The 25,624-nt window shown below is 43.8% G+C and overlaps 1 protein-coding gene across 3 annotated transcripts in view; it reads right to left on the bottom strand.

Moving 5' to 3' along the window:
- Positions 1–22,619, bottom strand: part of RALGPS1 (Ral GEF with PH domain and SH3 binding motif 1) — a 310,289-nt gene extending 287,670 nt beyond the window's left edge. For all 3 annotated transcript variants that reach the window (XM_084821508.1, XM_084821507.1, XM_084821506.1), the window contains exon 1: positions 22,199–22,619. The gene's annotated coding sequence lies outside the window, so the exon portion shown is untranslated. The remainder of the gene's footprint in view (positions 1–22,198) is intronic.
- Positions 22,620–25,624: the final 3,005 nt, after the last annotated feature.

Genomic DNA, 25,624 nt, shown 5'->3' on the forward strand with positions numbered 1-25,624 from the left:
AAACACTCTTTTCCAACAGCACAAGAGGCGACTCTACACATGGACGTCACCAGATGGTCAACATCGAAATCAGACTGATTATGTCCTTTGCAGCCAAAGATGGAGAAGCTCTATACAGTCAGTAAAAACAAGACCTGGTGCTGACTGTGGCTCAGATCATGAGCTTCTTATTGCGAAATTTCAGCTTAAATTGAAGAACGTAGGGAAAAGCACTAAACCATTCAGGTATGACCTAAATCATATCCCTTATGAATATACAGTGGAGGTGAGGAATAGATTTAAGGGATTAGACCTGATAGAGTGCCTGAGGAACTATGGACAGAGGTCCGTACCACTGTTCAGGAGGCAGCAACGAAATCCATTCCAAATAAAAAGAAATGCAAGAAAGCAAAGTGGCTGTCTGATGAGGCTTTACAAGTAGCTGAGGAAAGAAGGGAAGCGAAAAGCAAGGGAGAAAGGGGTATACCCAACTGAATGCAGATTTCCAGGGAATAGCAAGGAGAGACAAGAAGGCCTTCTTAAATGAACAATGCAAAGAAATCGAAGGAAACAACAGAACGGGAAAGACTAGAGATCTCTTCAAGAAAATCAGAGATCTCAAGGGAACGTTTAGTGCAAAGACGGGCATGATAAAGGACAAAGAAGGCAGGGACCTAACAGAAGCAGATGAGATTAAGAAGAGGTGGAAAGAATACACAGAAGAACTATACAGGAAAGATCTGAATGTCCCTGATAGCCATGATAGTGCAATCACTGAACTTGAGCCAGACATCCTAGAGAGTGAAGTCAAGCGGGCCTTAGGAAGCATTAGTAACAACAAAGCTAGCGGAGATGACTGTATTCCAGTTGAGCTATTTAAAATCCTAAAAGATGATGCTGTTAAAGTGCTGCGCTCAATAAGCCAACAAATTTGGAACACTCAACAGTGGCCACAAGACTGGAAAAGGTCAGTTAAATTCCAATTCCAAAGAAGAGCAATGCCAAAGAGTGTTCAAACTACCATACAATTGCGCTCATTTCACATGTCAGCAAGGTTATGCTCAAAATCCTACAAGCTAGACTTCAGCACTATGTGAACCAAGAACTACCAGAAGTACAAGCTGGGTTTCGAAGAAGCAGAGGAACTAAAGATCAAATCGCCAACATTCACTGGATCATGGAGAAAGCAAGAGAATTCCAGAAAAATGTCTATTTCTGCTTCATTGACTACGCTAAAGCCTTTGATTGTGTGGATCACAACAAACTGTGGCAAATTCTGAAATAGATGAGAGTACCAGACCACCGTACCTGTCTCCTGAGAAACCTGTACGAGGGTCAAGAAGCAACAGTAAGAACCGGACATGGAACAACCAATTGGTTCAAAATTGGGAAAGGAGTATGACAAGGCTGTATATTGTCGTCCTGCTTATTTAATTTATATGCAGAGTACATCATGAGAAACGCCGGGTTGGATGAATCACAGGTCGGAATTAAGATTGCTGGGAGAATTACCAACAACCTCAGATACGCAGACGATACCACCCTAATGGCAGAAAGCGAAGAGGATCCAAAGAGCCTCTTGTTGACGGTGAAAGTGGAGAGTGCAAAAGCTGGTTTGAAACTCAACATTAAAAAAACGAAGATCATGGCATCTGTCCACATCACTTCCTGGCATATAGAAGGGGAAAAAATGGAAGCAGTGACAGATTTTATTTTCTTGGGCTCCAAGATCACCGCAGGCGGTGACTGTAGCCATGACATTAAAAGATGCTTGCTCCTTGGGAGGAAAGCTATGGCAAACCTAGACAGCATAGTAAGAAGCAGAGACATCACTTTGCTGACAAAGGTCCATATCATCAAAGCTATGGTTTTCCCAGTAGCAACGTATGGCTGTGAGAGCTAGGGATGTACGAAACTCCCCTTACCTGGCTCCGCCGGGTTCCGCTGGGGGGGGAATCCTCACCAGGGGGGAGGTGCGGCGCGCCTCCCCCCCCCCCGGAATCCTGGCCGGCCACCCGGCCGGCTCCGCTCCGCAGGGATTCCACAGAGCCGCCAGCTGGCTCTGCCAGCAGCCAGACATCCAGCCGCTGGCTAGGAGGGATGCAAATGGCGGCGGCCATAGCCGCCGCCGTTTGCGTCCCTGTAGTCAGCCATGATAGGCTATGTAAAGACTTACGTAGCCTATCACGCCTGACTTAAAAAAAAAACAAAAACACGTGCGTATGCAAATAGCGACGGCTACGGCTGCCACCATTTGTGTTCCTTATTTTTGGCCGTCTTAGTCTACATAAATATTTACGTAGACTAAGACGGCGAAAATAAGGGGGAATGCAAATAGCGTCCGCTACGCTATTTGCGTTCCCCTTATTTTCACCGTCTTAGTCTATGTAAATATTTACGTAGACTAAGACAGCCAAAAATAAGGAACGCAAATGGCAGCGGCCGTAGCCGTCATTTGGGTACGCTTCTTTTTTTTTTAAGCCAGATGTGATAGGCTACGTAAGTCTTTATGTAGCCTATCACGTCTTGTAAAAAAAAAACAAAAAAACCTGACAAGACAAATGGCAGAGGCGGCAGCCAGTCGGAAGACCAGCCGCCACCGGAGCCGCCGCCGCCTGGACGATCCGCCCCAGGTAAGTCTCGTCCCGGGGGGATCCGCGGGGGGGGGGGGCAGGCCGGTCCGCCACAGATTTCAGGGGGCCGAATGCACTGGCATTTGGCCTCACCGAGATCCATGGCGGAATTCTCTGCCATCCCTAGTGAGAGCTGGACTATAAGGAAGGCTGAGCGCCGAACAATTGATGCTTTCAAACTGTGGTGCTGGAGAAGACTCTTACGAGTGCCCTGGACTGCAAGGAGGTCAAATCACTCCATCCTAAAGGAAATCAACCCTGAGTGCTCATTGGAAGGACAGATACTGAAGCTGAAGCTCAAATATTGTGGCCACCTAATGCGAAGAGAAAACTCTCTGGAAAAGACCCTGATGCTGGGAAAGACTGAAGGCAAAAGGAGAAGGGGACAGCAGAGGATGAGATGGCTAGATAGCATCACCGATGCAATGAATATGGACTTGAGCACGCTCCGGGAGAGAGCACAGGACAGAAAGGCCTGGCGTGCTATGGTCCATGGGGTCATGAAGAATCGGACACGACTGAACAACTGAACAACAACAACCCCTACACCAGGGTCTCAATCTGAATCAGACCCTCCGAACCTATAATTTACTTTTTAAACTCCATTCACACAATTTCTAATTGTGTGAATGGCATCTCATCCAATTTAGACCTAAGACTGGACTCTGACAAAAGAAGCATGGCAAAAGATGCACTCTCAAGTCTAGTGAGTTAGTTAAGTTATATGCTGGAAATTTTGGAGAGTTCAAACAAACAAGGAGCCTCGTGTGGCGCAGAGTGGTAGGTGGCAGTACTGCAACCAAAACTCTCCTCATGACCTGAGTTCGATTCCAGCGGAAGCTGGGTCCCAGGTAGCTGGCTCAGGTCGACTCAGCCTTCCATCCTTCCGAGGTTGGTAAAATGAGTACCCAGGTTGCTGGGGGAAAGGTAGTCACGACTGGGGAAGGCAATGGCAAACCACCCTGCTATAGTCTGCCATGAAAACGCCAGCGCAAGCAGCATCCCTCTAGGGTAATGACCTGGTGCTTGCACAGGAGGAACCTTTCCCTTTCCTTTCCTTCAAACAAACAAAAGTCTGGGGAAGTGCCAGAGACCAAGATAGCAACAGCTGTTGACTTGTTATGCAGCGAAAAAGGCTAATCTGGAAACTGACAACCAGGATTTGGGTTAATCTTTGGGCTAATCTTCCTGCATTAAAAAATACCCGGAACAGTTAGATGGGACCAAACAGACTATGCCCCAAAGGCAGCCTATCTATCCATCAAGAACCTATCCCTGTCCAGGAACCAAATTGTCCTGTCATTATAGACTACCTAAAAGTGGCACATTTATCCACAAATAGTAACCATTATTATATGCCCATGCACTGGACTTACAAATGAAAATTGTTAGGAGTAGGATGCCAGAGCTATCTTCTCACCAAGGTAAATCAGTTATCTTAGTATCAGATTCCCCAGCCAGCTGGGGAATGCTGGGAGCTGCAGGAGTTTTTTCTGTCTAAATATGCATAGGGTTGTGCCCGTAGGCTGCAATCCCATACACAATTACCTGGGAATAAGTCCCACTGAACTCTATGGGCCTTACTCCTGAGTAGACATTTATAGGATTTCCCTGTTAACATGGTTGAGGTCTGAAATCTAACTGTCCTTCCAGACTGTTGCTCAGTTACTACTAAAGATATTACTATATTTTACTTTATGTGACATGTTATAGCAACATTTTACACCAAATTTAAAGATACGGAAACTTAACACCTCAGTTAAGGCTTTTTTTTACATTTTATAAAAAGGAAAATGACATATTTCTAAAAGTATAAGCAGGGAAACAAATATGTGTGTTAGACTTTAAGGGAGCAATCCTATGGCCACTAGTCAGCAGCTAGACAGCCATAGGATATGATGGTTTCCGGGAACCGACCTTACCCCCCCTCCGCGCTGCCTTGCAGGCAGCTTGGAACAGCCCTGCACTCCGCACTCGGAAGGGGAGTGCGGAGCAGCAAAAGCAGGGCATTCCAGGGGGCATTCCGGGGAAGGGAAAGCGGAAATGCTGGTATGACACATCCTATGTGTCATCCGGCAGCCGCCTCCCCCGCTCCACCTTCCTGAGGCTAGACAGCCGAAATCGGCTGTGTAGCCGCAAATGCAGGGCAGCTGAAGCGCGGAGGGGATGATCCCCTCCGTGCTTCTCCTGCCCTTCATTGGATAGGCAGTCGCCTCCAAGTCCTATCCCCATAGAACTGCACCCTAAATTAATTCAGTGCTGAGGAAGGGATGAACAAATATTAACTGTGAAAACCCTAGTGGAACCACTTAAAGAAACTTGGAACATAATGAATGAGAGATTACTAATGGCAAATTGATTTTTTCTATTATATAATGTAACTGGTCCTCAGATATCCTATGTCAAACAAACAAACAAATACAGAAGACCAGCCTCACTACAGCCATCACCCAGAGAAGGAGTACCTACAGACAGCTTGCTTTCCCCCTTTCTGCCAGGAGGAATACTCTGCTCCAGTTGCCAATTGTCCTGGGACTGGAAAACTGCAGGGAAGCCCACACTCCGGCTTCTGCCATGAGCCAAAGGACTAAGGGCTGCTGGGTTGTGAAATGTGTAAGTGTGGGTTTTTTGTATTATGCCAATCTGTTTTAAGTAGTTTTGAGGATCATTTGCTTGAAAGGTGAGGTATAAACCTTCAAAATAAATAAGATTGGGGCAATATGTACATTTTGTCCTGACAGTGCTCTTTCAGTGCACCACTAGGAAATGCTGCCTCAGCTATAAAACCTTTTAACCTCTATCACTAGAATAAACTCTATCTAAAAAAAATCCTTCAGCAGCCTGCCACAGCACTGTACATTTCAGTTGGGGAAACACATCAGGGCTATAGTCTTCCCTTTCGTCTCACAACATTAAGGACAGAAAATGAGGAAGGAGGACTGGCAGACATTACAGAGCGCCAGCATGTTTCCCTGACTAGGACAAGGCAACAGAACTATGGCATGTATATTCCCCTCACAGTCCCTACCCCTGCCTAGAGTGTTAAGACCAGGAGAGAAAAAGAATACAGAAATGAGAGAAAAAGAGATTTTGGAAATCCTAGTAATATTATAAACCAGAAAAATGTCATCTTTCTGGTTTATAATATTACTATAGGATTTGCATACTGTCTCCTGAGCAGTGCAATGTAAATTTGCGCACACAGATGTGCATTGTGTTGTGGGATCTCTTTCACTGAAGGCCAAGCTGTCCAATAACAGGAGTGGTTTTTTTCTACTCTCAACCCTCTTGCCGACAGGGGCTCATTTATTCTGTCCTATGTGATCAAAATCTTTTGATATATTTCTTAAAATATAAGGTTATTGAAAATACATATGTAATAGATCTCTATCATAAAATATTGCAACACCACACATCTAAGTTGTAAAACAAACTAGGAGACAAATAAGCCTTCTATATTTATAATTTATAAAGTTGATAAAGTCAAGGAAGAACACTGCTTTGTAACAGTGAAACACAAAGAGAGACTGTGAAGCAAAAGAAAAATTAGCCTTCTGTTCCAATGTGCATCCGTAAACCTAGTCTCTATTCAGCTCTATCAGATTATTTATTTGTTTAGTGGTAGTGTCAATCTCACCCCATGCCATAGGAACCAGGCTGCTGAAGGATTTTTTTTTAGATAGAGTTTATTCTAGTGCCAGAGATTAAAAGGTTTTATAGCTGAGGCAGCATTTCCTAGTGGTGAGGTCTAATCCAGAACTTCATTAAAAACTGTGGCAGTGAGTTCTATAGACTCAAGCCTCAAAGTTAATTTTTTAAAAAGAAACATAGGTGGGATAACTCACATGCTGTTCCATTGCATCTGGTGACAGTGGCAGGATAACCTACAGTGTTTTTTTCTCGCATGTGGGTTTTAGATTAGAACTACATTAACTGACTGCTACAACTTCTAACCAGAACAAGCCCAGGAACACAGGACTCTGTAGACCAAAACCCAAACTGTGAAGAATGTTCATTTTCTTCTATATTATATGGTGATTCTACTCATATGCCGGGAAACTGAGCCTGACTTTGAACATCCCTACATGCTTATCAGTAAAAGATACATTAGAACAACAATTGGAATTATTATAATAAGGAATGGAAGAAATAACTGTGATAGGAGTCTTACAGAGAGGATTAAAAAACATTTTCCCCACAGCTTCATTATTTCCAGACGTTTCACATCTTTAGTCTTTCTATAAATGCCTTCTTAATACATAGCTTTTAGAAATCATTTGGGAGGAGTAAAGGCTGGCTAACAATATATAAACACATTCTCTTAAATTCTAAAAGAAAATATTTCATAATCCAAAGCTGTTCAATTTTTCAAAAAAAAACACAAAAATGGTCCGGGGGGGGGGGGGGATAGGTTTTCCCAAATTTTTCCATTTTTTTCTGGGCCTTCACATCTCTACAAACACCTTCCTGTCCAAGATGTGTGTTCCCTGGATTGTTTATATACCAGTGATTGTCTGCAGTGACTGGCTGCAGAGTTAACTGGCATACTATCCTCCACAGTGACTGTGGAGACAACATAGGAGGAAGTAGAAGAGCAGTGGGTTGTTGAGGGTTTTTTTGTTCTCCCTTGATTTTAATGGGAACATTTTAGCTTAAATCACCTCTTTTGCCAACATAAGGTTATCCTATCATGGTGGCAGGAACAAGATCTGGATTAGCATACGATTCCAGCCAAGTTCTTCTCCTTTCCACCACACACTTTGGCCCTTGGGCCAGTGTAACCATAGTGCTATAGCAGCACAGATCCCCAACACTGATATATCTTTGGGAATCATTGGCACAACAGGATTTAGTCTATACCATCTCCTCATCGAAATATTACATTGCTAGTTTCATTTCATTTCAAAGGACTTTCTTCCAACTATGTACATTGAGGACTGGCATGTCAGTCAATTCACCATGAAATACTGTCTGTCAACTGACCTCCTGTTGTTTGAGCACAGTCACATATTGCATTTGTCCATGAAGCCAAGAATGCCATTGTGGTGGTAGCAACTTACCATTTTAATTTCATGACAATATTTGTTAGGAAGGGGCAACTCTAGCAGCACAGTAAAGCCTCCCCAACTAGCCACCTGGCATAATTGTGTTATGCTAAATCTATATAGAATGAATGGGCTCCTGAGGCTTGAACATAGAATGAATGGGTTAAAAGTTACCATTTCAAAAAGGCTCCTGCTTCTGGGCACTCGGTTGGGGTAGCCTCCCAGTTGTTTCCTCCAGCTTTGGGTAACGATTGAATGAATGAGAAAGTGAATGTGTTTGATTTAACTGCATTCTATCTAAATAAAGGTGTTTTTAAAATAATTTTAAAGGGGTCTGAGTCTCAGCCTGTATCTCTCCCCATGATCCCAGCTCTTGGTACCTACTGCAAGCATCTCAAATTGGAACAGAAATGTTACAGAAACGTTACCTAACAATGAAAGCATAATAATTTGTTACCATTTTTAAATTAATTTCATCACTATCATTAACTAATTCATTGCTGTAATTAGCAAAAGTACCAGACCCATTAATGAATAAAGCATATTTTTTTCTAACAAATATTAAAATACTTGACTATTATTTTACAATATTTAACCAGTATTTGATCTGTGAATTGATCAAATCTTTTAATGGAATTCTTAAACCTAATTCCACTGTATCAGCGGGACTTATCTAAAAAAATACATTTAGGAGTGAGGGTATCAGTGTTTTAATATTTACAATGTTTCTAACAAACAGAATGTTAGTTTGGATGACATGCTTTAGTAGCTTCATCTTTCCATAACTTTAAATCACTACAGTGATGGTTCAAACATACTATTCTTGCCAATACAAACAACTCCTTTTTCATTAAAACAGATTAGCCAATGTTTACATGGTCTAATAACTAACTGGCTACAGCAAAGTTAATATGCCATCGTTTATTTCTCATCAGGGAATAAAATGCAATAGACAGGTTAATATAAAAATCAAGAGATTATTAAATAGATTATAGTGCAAGGTGTACTTTGAAGCACTCTCTTTAAACTACAATTAAAAAATAATGCTACATGTACTAAAGACTAAAATTGTGTAACAGTGCACTTCTATTGTCGAACTGTGGTGCTGGAGAAGACTCTTACGAGTCCCCTGGACTGCAAGGAGGTCAAACCAGTCCATCCTAAAGGAAATCAACCCTGAGTGCTCATTGGAAGGACAGATACTGAAGCTGAAGCTCAAATATTTTGGCCACCTAATGCGAAGAGAAAACTCTCTGGAAAAGACCCTGATGCTGGGAAAGACTGAAGACAAAAGGAGAAGGGGACGGCAGGGGATGAGATGGCTAGATAGCATCACCGATGCAATGAATATGAACCTGAGCACACTCCGGGAGACAGCGCAGGACAGGAAGGCCTGGCGTGCTCTGGTCCATGGGGTCACGAAGAGTCGGACACGACTGAACAAGCACTTCTATGAATGTCGACTCAGAAGTAACTCCTAGTGAGTTCAATAAGACTTATTCCCTGGTAAGTGTCTAGAGAATTGCTATATAAATTGTTTTGTAAAATAAATATAAATACTGTATATTTATATTTTTGTATATAAATACTGACTGAATGAGCGCTCTTTAAAATTAACTCATGATTTAAATAGAAGGGAAAGTTTTCCAGCACCCTAGTTCTAAACACATTTAAAATGTCCTGCCAATTCTAGTGGAACTTATAAGAATGGATGATTAAGAGTTACAGTATAAATATGGCTCAGTTTCATACACACTGTTGTTGTTGTTGTTCAGTCGTTCAGTCGTGTCCGACTCTTCGTGATGCCATGGACCATAGCACGCCAGGCGTTCCTGTCCTGCGCTCTCTCCCGGAGTGTGCTCAAGTTCATATTCATTGCATCCGTGATGCTATCTAGCCATCTCATCCTCTGCTGTCCCCTTCTCCTTTTGCCTGCAGTCTTTCCCAGCATCAGGGTCTTTTCCAGAGAGTTTTCTCTTCGCATTAGGTGGCCAAAATATTTGAACTTCAGCTTCAGTATCTGTCCTTCCAATGAGCACTCAGGGTTGATTTCCTTTAGGATGGACTGATTTGACCTCCTTGCAGGCCAGGGGACTCGTAAGAGTCTTCTCCAGCACCACAGTTCGAAAGCATCAATTCTTCGGCACTCAGCCTTCCTTATAGTCCAGCTCTCACAGCCATACATTACTACTGGGAAAACCATAGCTTTGATTAGACGGACCTTTGTCGGCAAGGTGATGTCTCTGCTTCTTACTATGCTGTCTAGGTTTGCCATAGCTTTCCTCCCAAGGAGCAAGCATCTTTTAATTTCATGGCTACAGTCACCGTCTGCGGTGATCGTGGAGCCCAAGAAAGTAAAATCTGTCACTGCTTCCATTTCTTCCCCTTCTATATGCCAGGAAGTGATGGGGCCAGATGCCATGATCTGAGTTTTTTTAATGTTGAGTTTCAAACCAGCTTTTGCACTCTCCTCTTTCAACCTCAACAAGAGGCTCTTGAGATCCTCTTCGCTTTCTGCCATTAGGGTGGTATCGTCTGCATATCGGAGGCTGTTGATAATTCTCCTGGCAATCTTAATTCCGACCTGTGATTCATCCAACCCGGCGTTTCTCATGATGTACTCTGCATATAAGCCCCTTCGCCACAACAAGGCAGTGATCCATGAAGGGGCATACACACTGTACTAAGGACCTAATTCTACAGATTTAAGGCCACAACTACCTTACGATTTTTTTAGGTTCCAATCCTGACTCTCTTTGTACTAAATTCCATTAAAATCACTTTCTCATTTCCAAGTAAATGGGCAATATCCAAGTGTGTCATTCCATTACCGCAAATGACGTTGTGCTAGCAGAAACTAGGTTCTGAACTATGCACAAGAATCCAACTAAAGTTACATTTGCACAAGCATGGTTGCACGATCAGTTTTGCATAACTCTTGTGCAACACGTTCTGCAACATGTTGTGCAACATATTAGGCATTCCCATTGTGCAACTGGCCATACAACTGCTTGCACTCATTGTGCAACACACTGCACAACCAGTTGCACAACTGCTTTGCACCCGTTGGGCAACCAGTTGCACATTCCACTTGTGTAACCTGTTGCACAACTGCTTGTACCCATTGTGAAACGTGTCGTATGACACTTTTTGCAACTGCTTGCACAACTGCTCAAGCAACCAGTTGCGCACACATAATGGACAACCACTTGAGCAACGGAAAGATTCAGTGGAGCTCTGCTAGAGCTATTTGAGTTTGCAGAATATTACCATTGGATACTGCCCAATGTATTGAGTCAGTAATATTCCCATATCACGCTAATGGACAACTCAAGCAGTTTGCTCACAGACAATCTCATCAACCACAGTTAAAAGTCTGGATATCTGCTGTTTAGCAGATTTTTTATCGCAAGGTTTCATGAATGCTCATTCACACAATAGAGCATCACTCTGTAACAGCCTTCCCCAACCTGGTGCCCTCTAGATATGTTAGACTACAACTCCCAGCATCCTCCAGCCAGCCATACTAGCTGGGGAATGTTGAGAGTTGTATTCCAACACATCTGGAGGGCACCAGGTAGGGAAGACTGCTCTAGAAAATCAGCCAAAGGATGTAATTGTCATATTACAACATGCTCTTTCATGTATCTATTTCTGTATGCCAAGATACTCCAATAATAATACTCATATTTCACAAAAAAATAACAACCCATGTTCATTCTTGGTTGGCTTTTAAGCTAAAGTACTCAATTCTCCAGAACTGGCAGTACACAAAAGGTTACACACTAGGTAAAAAGAGCACAACATTCTTCACCAATTTATTTATACTTGTATTTATTATGTATTTGTTTTGTTTTGTGATTGGCCTGCTTCCCACATGGGGGTGGTTTGTTAAAAACTAGCTAGTTATTGACTGGGTTCACACAACACAACAACCCGCACTCAAGGCTGACTAATGGTTGAGTGTGGGCTGTCCCACCCAGGCGCAAACCATGGCTTGTTAACCACAAACAACCCACAGATCTCAACCCAACAACAAACCATGGGTTCTCTTTGTGGGTTGGTTGTGGTTAAGAAGCCATGGCTTGTTAGCGCAGCTGGGTTTACACAACACAACAACCCACAGTTCACCGACAACCCATACTGTCAGGTTGCATGAACCTAGTCACAGCTAAAGCAACAAACCATGGGTAAAATGAACCATGGCTTAGTGTTTTGTGCAAACACAGCCATTATGTACTGTGCTTGAACCACAATGGCTTTGTTTTAAAAAAAAATCACAACCAACCTTTGTTTGACTTATCTTAAGTGCCATTATTTCCAGGTTTACTTGGACCAAAGGTTTGAGTCTTCAAGCATGGCCCTGATGGCTTCTTCAGCAAACATACAAGTGGATGCAGCTTAATGATGCCAATCGCACAATGCATTGGTAGTGGACAAGAGCATCAATGAATGCAATGCCACTCCGAAATGGGTTTGTAATTGAGATATTCCCAGTCAACTGCATCTCATGTTTCAAAAAGCATCTCCTGCACCTCTTCATAATGCCAAACAGAAGTAAAAGCCATATTTAAATCATCTGAGGGAAACATATACCAAGAAATAAGTCAACAAAACAATTCTCAACTTATACCAATAGTCACAAACCATGTTGCTACAGCAATTGCTCAAAAACATTACTCCAGTGCTGAAAGCAAAAGTGTTAGTTCAAATAGAAAGTTATTTTGTACTATGCCTATTATTTATTTTCAACTTGTTTTAAGTCGGTGAGGATTAACAGCTTCCCATATATATTTAAAGTTTTTAAAATCAAAATTGCATTGCATTTGGTCAGCAAGTTACTCTTTAAACATTTCATGGATTTATTTAATCCAGATGAAAGACTAAGGAAACAGAAAGCAAAATTCAACTAGAACAAGAGTTAAACTTGCTTAATACAGAAAAAAGCTACATATAAACTGCTTCGTTAGAAAAGTGCATATTAGATGTATAGAACTGCAGAGGAGAAATATTCTTTTACTAATCTATTATACAGGGTTGTTGTAAGGATTACTGAGAATCTATATGAAGCATTTTGAACACTTTAAACAATATAAAATCTAAGTATTATGTATTTGCAAGTTAATAAGATACAAATAACTATTTTCACACACTTAGAACAATGGAAATGTATGTTTGGCATGAAGCATATACAGTCAGGACCAGAAATATTGGAACAAGGATAACTGTTTTGGCAGTTGACCTCTGTACACCACCACATTGAAGTTGAAAGGAAACACACCCAGATGGGAGCGAAGTCAGGACTTTCAGCTGTAATTCAAGGGGGTTGACAAAAGTGAGGCACTAACCATTCAGAAAGTACAGCCAGTGGCATAAACACACACCCATCGTTGGTGGCTCATAAGTAATGGAACAAACCAACATCATTTCAAACTTAAGGACTGCCTTTAATACCTGGACGAAAATCCTTTGCAGTCAATGACTGCCTGAAGTCTGGAACCCATGGATATGACCAAATGCCGAGTTTCCTCCCTTGAGATGCTTTGCCAGGCCTTCACTGCAGCTGCCTTCAGCTGCTGCTTGTTTGTGGGTCTTTCTGCCTTCAGTCTTGTCTTCAGTAAGTGAAAAGCATGCTTTATTGGGTTGAGACCAGGTGACTGGCTTGGCCATTGAAGAACAACCCACTTCTTTGCCTTGAGAAACTCTTGGGTAGCTTTTACTGTATGTTTTGGGTCATTATCCATCTGCAGTATGAAGCGGCATCCTTCAGTTTGGCAGCATTCAGCTGAATCTGAGCAGAAAGTATAGCCCTATACACTTCAGAATTCATCCTGCTGCTTTTATCAGCAGTCAGGTCATCAATAAACACTAGTGACTCGGTTCCATTGGCAGCCATACATGCCCATGCCATAACACTGCCTCCACCATGTTTGACAGATGATGTGGTATGCTTTGGATCATGAGCTGTTCCTTTCCTCCTCCATACTTTTCTCTTCCCATCATTCTGGCACAAGTTAATCTGGGTTTCATCAGTCCAAAGACTCTTATTCCAGAACTGGGCAGGCTTTTTTAGGTGTTTGCTGGCAAAGGCTAATCTGGCCCGTCTGTTCTTGAGCGTTACCACTGGTTTGCACCTTGTTGTGAAGCCTTTGTATTTACATTCATAAAGCCGTCTCTTGACTGTAGATGTTGACAATGACATGCCTACCTCCTCAAGAGCGTTCTTGACCTAGCTAGATGTTGTGAAAGGGTTCCTCTTCACCATGAGCAGAATTCTGCGGTCATCCACTTTAGTTGTCTTCTGTGGTCTTCCAGGCCTTTTGCTGTTGCTGAGCTAGCCAGTTAATTCCTTCTTTTTCAGGATGTTCCAAACTGTTGTGTTGGCCACTCCCAATGTTTTTGCTATCTCTCTGATGGGTTTATTTTGTTTCTTCAGCCTAATGATGGCCTCCTTCACTGGCATGGACACCTCTTTCGACCTCATGTTGGGAGTTCCAGTGAACAGCTACCAAATGCAAATGTAACACTCAGAACCACCTCCAGGCCTTTAAACTGCTTGATTGGTCATGGGGTACCCAGGAAACAGGCCACACCTGGCCATGCAGCTGCTTGTCAGCCATTTGTTCCATTACTTATGAGCCACCAATGATGGGGGTGGGGTGTATGCCACTGACTGTATTTCCTGAATGGCTAGTGCTCCACTTTTGTCAACCCCCTTGAATTACAGCTAAAAGTCCTGACTTCGCTCCCATCTGGGGGTGTTTCCTTTCAACTTCAATGTGGTGGTGTACAGAGGCCAAGTGCCAAAACAGTTATCCTTGTTCCAATATTTCTGGCCCTGAATGTATACTGATGAATCAAGAGCATCCAAAAGACAACATTAATCTTCACACACACACACACACACACACACACACTTCAAAATGGTAGTTGTGAATAGTTTTTGAAGCTCTGTACTTGTTTCTTCATCAGCAATAATATGCAGAGATATTTACAGTACTAAATAGTTAGCCCCCCACCAGAGACCGGAAAGACCAAAGTCAACTTATGCATGCATTCATAAGAGACCAAACATTACACTAAATATCCTGATTCAAAATTATACCCAAAATCTCACCAACCAATCTAGTTGTAAAAAGTATTTAAGCCAACCATGTGCCACCATCATTTTCTTCTCATTTTATTTATTAAAATAGATAAATACTGCCCTTCATCAAAATTAATTCCAGGATGATTTACAACAATAAGATATGGCACACACTGGGCAAAAGCCAATGTAAGTCTTACTTAAGAGTAGACCCATTAAAGTAAATGGGATTTAAATTAGTCATTACTAATTTAAGTCCCATTTACTTTAATGGGTCTACTCTAAGTAGGACTTGTGTTGGTTTTACTCACAGTTTTGATGATACTTTGAAGATTCTTAAAATTCACACCATTACTACCCAATTACACCAAAAAAAGGTTTCACCCCACCCTCCTCTTACAAAAAATTAAGGATGTCCCAAAATGACTTCTAAAAATAATGCAACAAATGGACAGGAAATGTAAACTGTCCAATGCTGTTGAACTACAGCAATTAGAAACTAAGACTACACTGTAAACAAGTCTACTCAAAATAAGTTTGAATCAGTTCTCTCACCTTATATCAGGGATGGGCAACTGCAGGAGGTCCGGGGGACATTTTTGGCCCAAGACACACATACACACCCCGCTGCAGGCTGCACTTCGCAGGGCACCATGCAGTCTGTGGGGCACCACCCACACAAACAAAAAATAAAAAATAAAAATGCTCTGTAGCACTACAAGGATTAAATTCACTTTGTTTCCAAGCTAAATTTAATTCTTTTAGCACTCTCTAGCAAACAAGTTAAATTTGCCCTGTTTGGCACTCCGTAGCTGCTTTGTAAAAATAATAATTATATTATTATTATTATTATTATTATTATTACTTCAGGGGGGTCAACGGGGGGGTACAGCTTGTGGGCTGCCTGTTGCCCACCCGTCTTATAGGAAAGGCATCAAAATGCTCAACAATTTCACTAAACGGAAAGTACATACAACGCTGATCACACAATATCACCATAATTTGAAGTCTGGACATCCACATTCCAAAGAGACCCTCTCATTGAATATGCACATTATTTACTCTCCAAATAAGAATGTGGAGATTTTAAAAGATCACCAATGCTACTGCAAGCTGACAATAAGGAAGGTTGTGGATGCTCCTAATACCCAAAGACTGCATTTTTGTTTCATAAATCTGGAGCAGTCTCAAGTATCTTGAACAAATAATGGACATGTGAGGAGTGGTGGAAAATATTATTACCAGGAGGCACACTATCCTATCACACAACACAGGTATGTTTATGACAAATATTTTATTGTTTTGACAATCCTATAAATACTCATTCTAGAAGCCAAATTGAGATTTCTAACCTATCTTTTCAGTGAACACAACTCATGGAAATTTGGCATAACAGCTTTTATGTTTGTAGCCATGATCTAGTAAAACGCTAATAGCCATCACTGTCACTTCTGTGCTTCCCACCCCCCAAAAGAAGATACACATTTCAAGAGTAAACAATTACTCAGTTATGTGTTATCCATTTATCAATGGCCATTGTTCCTCCCCATCACCTATCTTCCGTAAAATTTCACACACACACACACACACATACAGAAAGCCAGAGACAGAGACTGACTAAGGGCGCAATCCTATCTGGATAGTCACCAGCCTCCAAAATTGGAGGCTGGTGACTATCCTATGCAGGCCGGCTGGAGCACAGACGAGATCCTCTTCTCCGTGCTCCAGCTGCCCTGCGTTTTTGCCTAGACAGGCAATTTCACCTGTCTAAGCATGACTTCGGGGAAGGAATGGGCCTGGAGACCTGATAGGAAGCTGCATAAAGCTGCTTCAGCGGTCTCCTCCCCTCTCTGCCACCAGGACTACCTCCTTTCCCCCGTCTCTGCATTCCATTTCCAAGCACAGAGAGGTAGCCAGCGCAAAGAGAACTGCGCCAGCAACAAGGGGGTGGGGGAGGGGGCTGGAAGCGTGGTTTCTGGGAACCAAAGCTGGAGCACTGGCTCTGACCTCAGTTCCCAGAAACCAAACAATCCTATGGTCCTCTAGACAGTGTCTAGTGGCCATAGGATTGCTCCCTTATTTATTACATTTCTATACTACCCATTATCTAAAGTCTCTGGGCAGTTCAGAAAACAATGTGCGTGTGTGTGTGTGATGATTTATCAATCAGACCAATCACCACATAGAAGCAGGAGACAGAGATAGATGCATTGGTGGGGAGAAAATTGTTATATTAAGAAAATATTCAGGTTACACATCACAATAGCAAAGTCAGAAGTCCTCACACATCAGGGCATGAGGCAGAACACAGGCTAAAATGTGCCAAGTTCGTTTTTCTCTGATGCTGAGTAACTACATGGAGCAGACATCTAAATCAGAGGGCATAACTACCAAGCCAGCTTGAGCCTAGGCACCTCTCATCTTAAAAACTACTAGCCCTATTTGTTGATTGAAAGTGCTGCATAAGGAGCTGGAAGCTATATGGCAGAAGCCGAAAATCTCAAATCATTTAATCTAGAGTTAGTCAATGCCCATCTCACATCAAACTCAATTTATTATCATGGCTCCAGTAAGATTATTAGAATCTCAATCTAGAAAGAGGACTTAAATCCTGTTAGGTAGATGGTAATGGGGCTCTATATAAGAGATAAAATCTGCTTCTCTCCTGTCATTGGAAAGTGGAAAGATAGACAGCAAGCAAAAAGGACAACCTGAATGGATAGGGAGCTGTCTCTTCGCTGAAAAGGAGACTGAGATGTGAGACTTACAGGAGCTAGCCTTGCTAAGAGCCAGTCACCTCAGGCAACAGATTTTCAGGTGCTAATATAGGGTGGCAAAATGTCAATTAGTTATTACAAAACTGGAAATGAGGTTGGATTTTCTGCTTCAGGTACCTTAAAAGAGTTAATAACCAATGGAAGTAAAAAGGGTTTAAAAAAAATAATAATTCTAATAACAGAACCAGAAGACAGCATTAAGAAGATAAAAGAGTTATCTTGAGAATTCACCTTAAGCATGAGAGAGTGACACATGTCTGGGATCTACCTGTCAGAGGGAGAGCGGTGAGGAAAGAGTTGTGATTTTTTTGAGTGACATTCTTTCTGGCATTGATGGGCATCCATATTCACTGAGTGTTCTCCTTAGCTGTCAGAGGTAGAATGGGGAGGGGGAGAGAGAGAAACAGGCAGGCAGGCAGAGACTGGAATACTCTGAAATGGAGGTAGCAGGAGAAATGGAAGCAGGTGTTGTTCAAGGTGGCAAGGTCTGATGACTGGATGGGGGAACTCTCAGTGAGATGGATACGCACACTCTGACAGTAACAGGTAGACTGCCCTCACATCTTGAGGTGTGGAGGATGTAGTCTGTATTGATCAATGATATATGCATACTGCCAAGTGCAATGACTATGAAAAGGGTAGGGAGCTCATTATCAGATTGGTAGGCACTCCTCCTCAACTGCCATGTTTGGAAGTATAACAAGGGTAGAGCTCTATGGCACATAAATGTCAACCTACATAAACAAATGGGGTTTGGGTACAACCCAAAGGAAGTGTGCCAACTGAAGGGAAAGATTCATTTAAGAGGTAATGGAGGGTCCACAGCAGTGGAGATTCCTCACCTGTTACGTATTGGGAGGTGACCTATATTGCTATAAAGGCTGTGGGTGTCATTCAAGAGAAAGGAGGGGAAAACGCTATCCTGGCAGGGGGAGAAAGGGTACTCTCAGGAAGGACATGGGGATAACCTCACATATTGTGCATTATGGGATAGCCCAAATGGATCAATTAGGTGCCAAACAATGCTTGCTCTGGCATTGACAAGCATGCTGTTTTGATGGTAGGGGCTTTCCTCCACATCACAGTTGGGGAGTAAGATGTTGGAAAGACCTCTGGGCACAGAAATAGCAATCTGTACATATGAATGGTTGCTATCCAAGGTGAGGCTCTGATGAAGGGCAGCAAACTGGAACACTTTCTATTATTTGAATGGTAGGCTCTTTTCACATGTCACATCTTGGAGCAGGCAGCTATTGGCACATAGAATGGCCTGTATTACCCAAGATTTAAGGCTGTGACAAGAGGGGTGGGGAACTATTCTTGTCAGAATGATGATTAACCTGTATAGAATGGGCTGAAGGAGTCTACTTGCATGCATCCTGAGAAAATGTATCTTAAGATACTGAACACTCTAAAGCGCTACATGTATATTATCATTCTCATCATGGCATTAAAGGGGAATTAGACAAATTCATGGAGAAAGATAGCCACTGAGATATTAGCATTGATAGCTATATGGAACATCCAAGTTCAGAGGTAGTATTCATCTAAATATCAGATCTTGTGAGACGGGGGGAGGAGCCAAAGGACAAGGGCTCTTGATGTCCTGCTTGTGGGCTTCCTGGAAGCATCTGGCATGACACTTTGGAAGTAGGACAGCAAACTAGATGGACCTTTGGTGAGATCTAGTCAGACTATTTGTATATTCTTATTATTGTCCTCAGGTCCCCAAAATATTTCCTATTACAATTTCTTTCCCCTTTTTAAACTCCTATATTTAAATTGCATGCATAGAAATACATAAAATGAATAGTTTGATGTGTGTATATAAGCCATCCACATACAGAAACTATTTAATTTAATATGCATCTTCATTTAGCAATATAAAATAAGTAGTTTATACACATACACATGATTATGCAATTCATGCCACCTTGAGGCTTACGTGAAAGGCAGAATGTATAGGTTTAATTATCATACACATATCTTATCTCTATATAAAGAAAGGTCTATATAAAATTATATAATATGGCTTAGATCCAGATTTAGTCATATTCAAAGCAGACCTACTGAAATCAAAGGGGCTTAAATAAGTCATGACTAACTTAAGTCCCATTGCCTTAATGGGACTTATGTTGCTGTAGACCCATCAATGGTTTATATACGCAAAATGTGTATGATCCAATATGAATAAATCTGGATCCAACCTAATATATATATAACCAACCCTTCACATAAGTCTCAAGGGGATTAATGAAAATTGCATAAGAAAAACATGTTTTTACAAACATTATTATATAGTATGTGTGTATATATAAAAAAACATTTGATACATGTGTTTATTTATATAACACATGTTTTTATTGTACATCACCCCAACTATATATATACACACACACACCATATATAAATGTACACGTTCCATACATATTGCATATATAAACCAACAGTGTTTTTCTTCTTAAATGGGAGGCAGGGGCCACCGGAGAGGCATCACTGTGGACCCAGGGCTGGAAAACCAGGGCGGGGGGGAGCTGTACATCAGTATCCATATACAGAAGATGATTTTTTTTTATTATACATCACCCCAGAAGCCTAGTAGGCTAAGGATACAATTTATAAGTTGAATAAATTGTGTGTGTGTGTGTATACACACACACACACACACACACACGCGAGATACAGACACACACACACCATATATAAATGTACACGTTCCATACATATTGCATATATAAACCAACAGTGTTTTTCTTCCTAAATGGGAGGCAGGGGCCACCGGAGAGGCGTCACTGTGGACCCAGGGCTGGAAAACCAGGGTGGGGGGGAGCTGTACATCTGTATCCATATACAGAAGATGATTTTTTTTTATTATACATCACCCCAGGAGCCTAGTAGGCTAAGGATACAATTTATAAGTTGAATAAATTGTGTGTGTGTGTGTATATACACACACACACACACACGCGAGATACAGACACACACACACCATATATAAATGTACACGTTCCATACATATTGCATATATAAACCAACAGTGTTTTTCTTCTTAAATGGGAGGCAGGGGCCACCAGAGAGGCGTCACTGTGGACCCAGGGCTGGAAAACCAGGGCGGGGGGGAGCTGTACATCTGTATCCATATACAGAAGATGATTTTTTTTTATTATACATCACCCCAGGAGCCTAGTAGGCTAAGGATACAATTTATAAGTTGAATAAATTGTGTGTGTGTGTGTATATACACACACACACACACACGAGATACAGACACACACACACCATATATAAATGTACACGTTCCATACATATTGCATATATAAACCAACAGTGTTTTTCTTCCTAAATGGGAGGCAGGGGCCACCGGAGAGGCGTCACTGTGGACCCAGGGCTGGAAAACCAGGGTGGGGGGGAGCTGTACATCTGTATCCATATACAGAAGATGATTTTTTTTTATTATACATCACCCCAGGAGCCTAGTAGGCTAAGGATACAATTTATAAGTTGAATAAATTGTGTGTGTGTGTGTGTATATACACACACACACACACACACACGCGAGATACAGACACACACACACCATATATAAATGTACACGTTCCATACATATTGCATATATAAACCAACAGTGTTTTTCTTCTTAAATGGGAGGCAGGGGCCACCAGAGAGGCGTCACTGTGGACCCAGGGCTGGAAAACCAGGGCGGGGGGGAGCTGTACATCTGTATCCATATACAGAAGATGATTTTTTTTTATTATACATCACCCCAGGAGCCTAGTAGGCTAAGGATACAATTTATAAGTTGAATAAATTGTGTGTGTGTGTGTATATACACACACACACACACACGAGATACAGACACACACACACCATATATAAATGTACACGTTCCATACATATTGCATATATAAACCAACAGTGTTTTTCTTCCTAAATGGGAGGCAGGGGCCACCGGAGAGGCGTCACTGTGGACCCAGGGCTGGAAAACCAGGGTGGGGGGGAGCTGTACATCTGTATCCATATACAGAAGATGATTTTTTTTTATTATACATCACCCCAGGAGCCTAGTAGGCTAAGGATACAATTTATAAGTTGAATAAATTGTGTGTGTGTGTGTGTATATACACACACACACACACACACACGCGAGATACAGACACACACACACCATATATAAATGTACACGTTCCATACATATTGCATATATAAACCAACAGTGTTTTTCTTCTTAAATGGGAGGCAGGGGCCACCAGAGAGGCGTCACTGTGGACCCAGGGCTGGAAAACCAGGGCGGGGGGGAGCTGTACATCTGTATCCATATACAGAAGATGATTTTTTTTTATTATACATCACCCCAGGAGCCTAGTAGGCTAAGGATACAATTTATAAGTCGAATAAATTGTGTGTGTGTGTGTGTGTGTGTGTACACACACACACACGAGATACAGACACACACACACCCATATATAAACGTACACGTTCCATACGTATTGCATATATAAACCAACAGTGTTTTTCTTCCTAAATGGGAGGCAGGGAAGCAGAGCTGGAAAACGGGGGTCGGGGGGGGGGGGCGCTGCCAACCTCTCACTCGCCCGTGGGGGAGGAAGAGGGCGCGCGCAATTCGGCAGAGAAAGCGCGCGCGGGGGGTGGGGGGGGGAGAGTAAAAATTAGCCTCACCTGTCACGTACGAGGCGGGGGCGCGCCGGGGCTGGCGAGGCGGGGGCGGGGGCGGCGCCTCGGCCCTGAGGTAACGGCGCGTGGAGAAAAGCGGCGGCGGCGGCGGCGGCGGCGGCGGGGGGGAATCGGGGCGCGCGCCGCTCTCTCACCTGCCGGGGGGCGGGGCGGCCCCACCTGCCGCTGCCCCGGGCTGCCCGTGGTTCCTCCTCCTCCTCCTCCGACCGAGACAAGGAGGAAGAGAGCGGGCCGGATTCGCGGGCCGCCGCCGCCGCCGCAGCGCCAGCCGCCGCTGCTGACGACGACAAGGCCGAGCCCGGCCGCTTGTGGGGGGAGGGCGGCGGCGGCGGCGGCGGCGAGGGGGAGAGAGAGAGAGACGGATTTGAGGAAAGCTGCGAGGGGGAGCGCCGGCGGGCGCGACGGCACTGACAAGCCCCGCCGCCAATCGCGGCGCGGGCGGCGCCAATCGCGGCGGGCGGAGGGCGGGCCTTCGCGGAGGAGCGCCGAATGCGCAGGAGCCGCGGCCTGCCGGGGGGCGGGGGCGGGGGCGGGGGCGGGTTGGAGCGCGTGAGGCGCGCGGCCGTTGACAGGTGGCCGTTGGCGGCCCGTTGGCCTGAGGGGGGAGGGCGTGGAGGAGGGCCGCAGAGGGCGGTGCCCGCGGCCCCCAGTCAGGGCTGTGCGCTGCCCCCAGGCCCGGAGGCAGCGAGCCTCTGTGCCCCAGTCGCCGGGGAACGTGGGCGGGAGGGCGCTGTTGCGCTCCTGCCCTGCTGGTGGGTCCCCAGTCCACAGCTGGTTGGCCACTGTGGGAGCAGGATGCTGACCCCGATGGACCCTTGGTCTGACCCAGCAGGGCTCCGCTTATGTCCTCCTGGCCAAGGTTTTGCCCACAGCCGCGCAGGCGGCAGCGATGAGGCTACGCGGTGCGCTGCGCAGCGCAAGCCGTCGTGGGAGCCGAGGCCTAGCCCCAGAGGAACTGTTTCTCCACAGCAGGATCTGGCTACGCAGAACGCTTTCGAGTCAGTGGCAGCTCTGAGCGGGTTCGGGCATTGCCATCCGCAAGGCCGCCAGGCGTTTTTCAAGGTGTTTCTGTACACGGCGGGGAACCCTAGCGACCGCAACATACCTGGCTTGCGTTTACATCAGCATAACCTCTTCCCCCACCCCCGGTTTGGACAGGGAGGCCTGGCGTGCTGTGGTCCGTGGGGTCACGAAGAGTCGGACACGACTGAACGACTGAACAGCAACGCGCGTTTCCCATGCGCGTTACGTGTTTAGTGTGCAGAAAGGATGTACGTGCTCAAACATGCATGAGGAGCGTGCACCCACACTGGTAACTCAACAACTTGGGACCAGGATACCTGAGAGCGCCTTCTCCCTTACCAACCTGCCCGATCACAAGGTCATCAGAGGGCGTGATCCTAGTGGTTCCACATGGACCTATAGCCTAACTGGAGGCCACCTGGAGAAGAGCCTTCAGTGTGTTGGCTCCCGTCTTATGGAACTCCCTGCCTCTGGAGGTGAGGCAGGCGCCAAGTTACAACGCTGGGTTGTTTTTGGCACCGCCTGAAAATAGCTCTTTTCGAGGAAGCCTTCCTTGGTTAACCAGTCTTGGTTTTATTGGCACTCTTGTTTTTTAAAGAATAATTTTAATAACATGTTTCATTCTTGTTATCTCTTGTTCATTTTATCTCTTGTTGTTCATCACTCTAGAATCTGTTTAGATGTAAAGGGGTATACAAATGTTGTAAATAGATAAACTGGATCTAGTTACTGAGGGAATGCAACTCCCTATTTAGGAGAGCTTCAATGGCTTCAGGTCTTTTTCCATCCCCAAGGCAGAAGTGCTGTTTATGACCGTTAAGGCACAATCCTATGCATGTTTAGACAGAAAAAAAGTCCCACAACCCCCAGCATTCCCCAGGCAGCTGCTTGTTGTAGGACTTTTTTCTGTCTTAACATGCATAGGACTGCACCCTTAAAGCCCAAAATGGCTTGGGACAGCACAACTGAAGGATTTTTCTTATCATAAAAGCCTGTCCTCTTAGTAAGATACCTCCTCTGCATCCTGCAGCCATCTGGATAACATCTAGCTGGGATGCAGAGAAAGGCCTTCTTGGATACTGTATTCTAAGGAAGTCCACTTCACCCCCTCTGTGAGAGCCTTCCAATAATGTGTAAGGACTTTTATTTCAACAGGCACTTGATCTCCTGACGTGCTAAATTTTAATCTAGTAATTTATCTGAACTATGCTCGTCTGAGATATATTTTATTTTATTGTTATATATATTATGCTCTTTTATTCTATCATTAGAACTTTTTTAAAAATGGAAAGGTGGCATAGAAATATTTTAAATAAACATGCAGAAAAATTATGACATGAAGTTGGTGGCTGAGATTCTCTTCAAGCATTAGCTATTTAGGGTGCAATCCTTGGGGACTGGCGGCTGCCTCCAAACTCGGAGGTGACCACCTATCCATGCAGGGCAGAAGAAGCATGGAAGGGATTGTTCCCTCCGCGCTTCTCCTGCCCTGCATTTGCAGATAGACAGTGGATTTCGGCTATCTAGCTGCTGGAAGGCAGAGAGGGGGAGGAAGCTGCCAGACGACACACAGGACATGTCGTGCCGGCATTTCCACCTTCCCCTCCCTGGAAAATCCACCGGAACGCCCCGTTTTGGCCACTCTGTGCTCCTCTTATGAGCGTGGAGTGCGATGCCGGGGGGGAGGGGGGGAAGATCGGTTCTCTGGGGACCAACTTCGGAGCGCATGCTCTGAGGTTGGTTCCCTATGGCCATCTAGCCACTGACTAGCAGCCATAGGATTGCTCCCATATTTACCTAGTATGCCTTACATGGGTTGGATCCAAGATCTGCCTTCCAGGAAACGAAGGTCTCTGTTCACAGAAAGTCTGTCCATCCAAATTGTGGGAATCTTCCTCCCCTCCGCCCACACACACACACACACCACAGCTCACCTCAGGGAATCCTGACTCAGTAGTATTTTCATGTGGCTTAAGGGGCTGCCATGGAAAAGAGGGGGTGGGGAAGTCCACTTCCATCAGCACACTTGATCCAGTGTAAATCTGGATCTAATTCTATACCTGTGTGGTGTACACACTGATAAACAGCATTTTAAGTAGAGCATGTGCAACATTTGAAGCACATACATACAAAGAAACAACATTACAGAAACAAAAATGATGTGCAAACCATCTTAAAACCAGATTATATTAACTTGTTGTTAAACAGCTCTTGATACTTTTAACCAACTGCAACACAGCTGCCTGAGCTGGACCTATCATAAAGCAGAGTGATGAATTTGAACATAACTAAAAGGAATCACGGTGTCAATTATTTAATGTACTTTATTTTTATGGAAAGCAGAAGGAGATATCCTTTGGATTTTCCACCTTAAGCAGCGAAATGTGG

This window comes from Heloderma suspectum, chromosome 14 (genome assembly GCF_057233095.1).
Source record: "Heloderma suspectum isolate Gila_16-S chromosome 14, 16-S_ref, whole genome shotgun sequence".
NCBI classification, from domain to species: Eukaryota; Metazoa; Chordata; class Lepidosauria; order Squamata; family Helodermatidae; genus Heloderma; species Heloderma suspectum.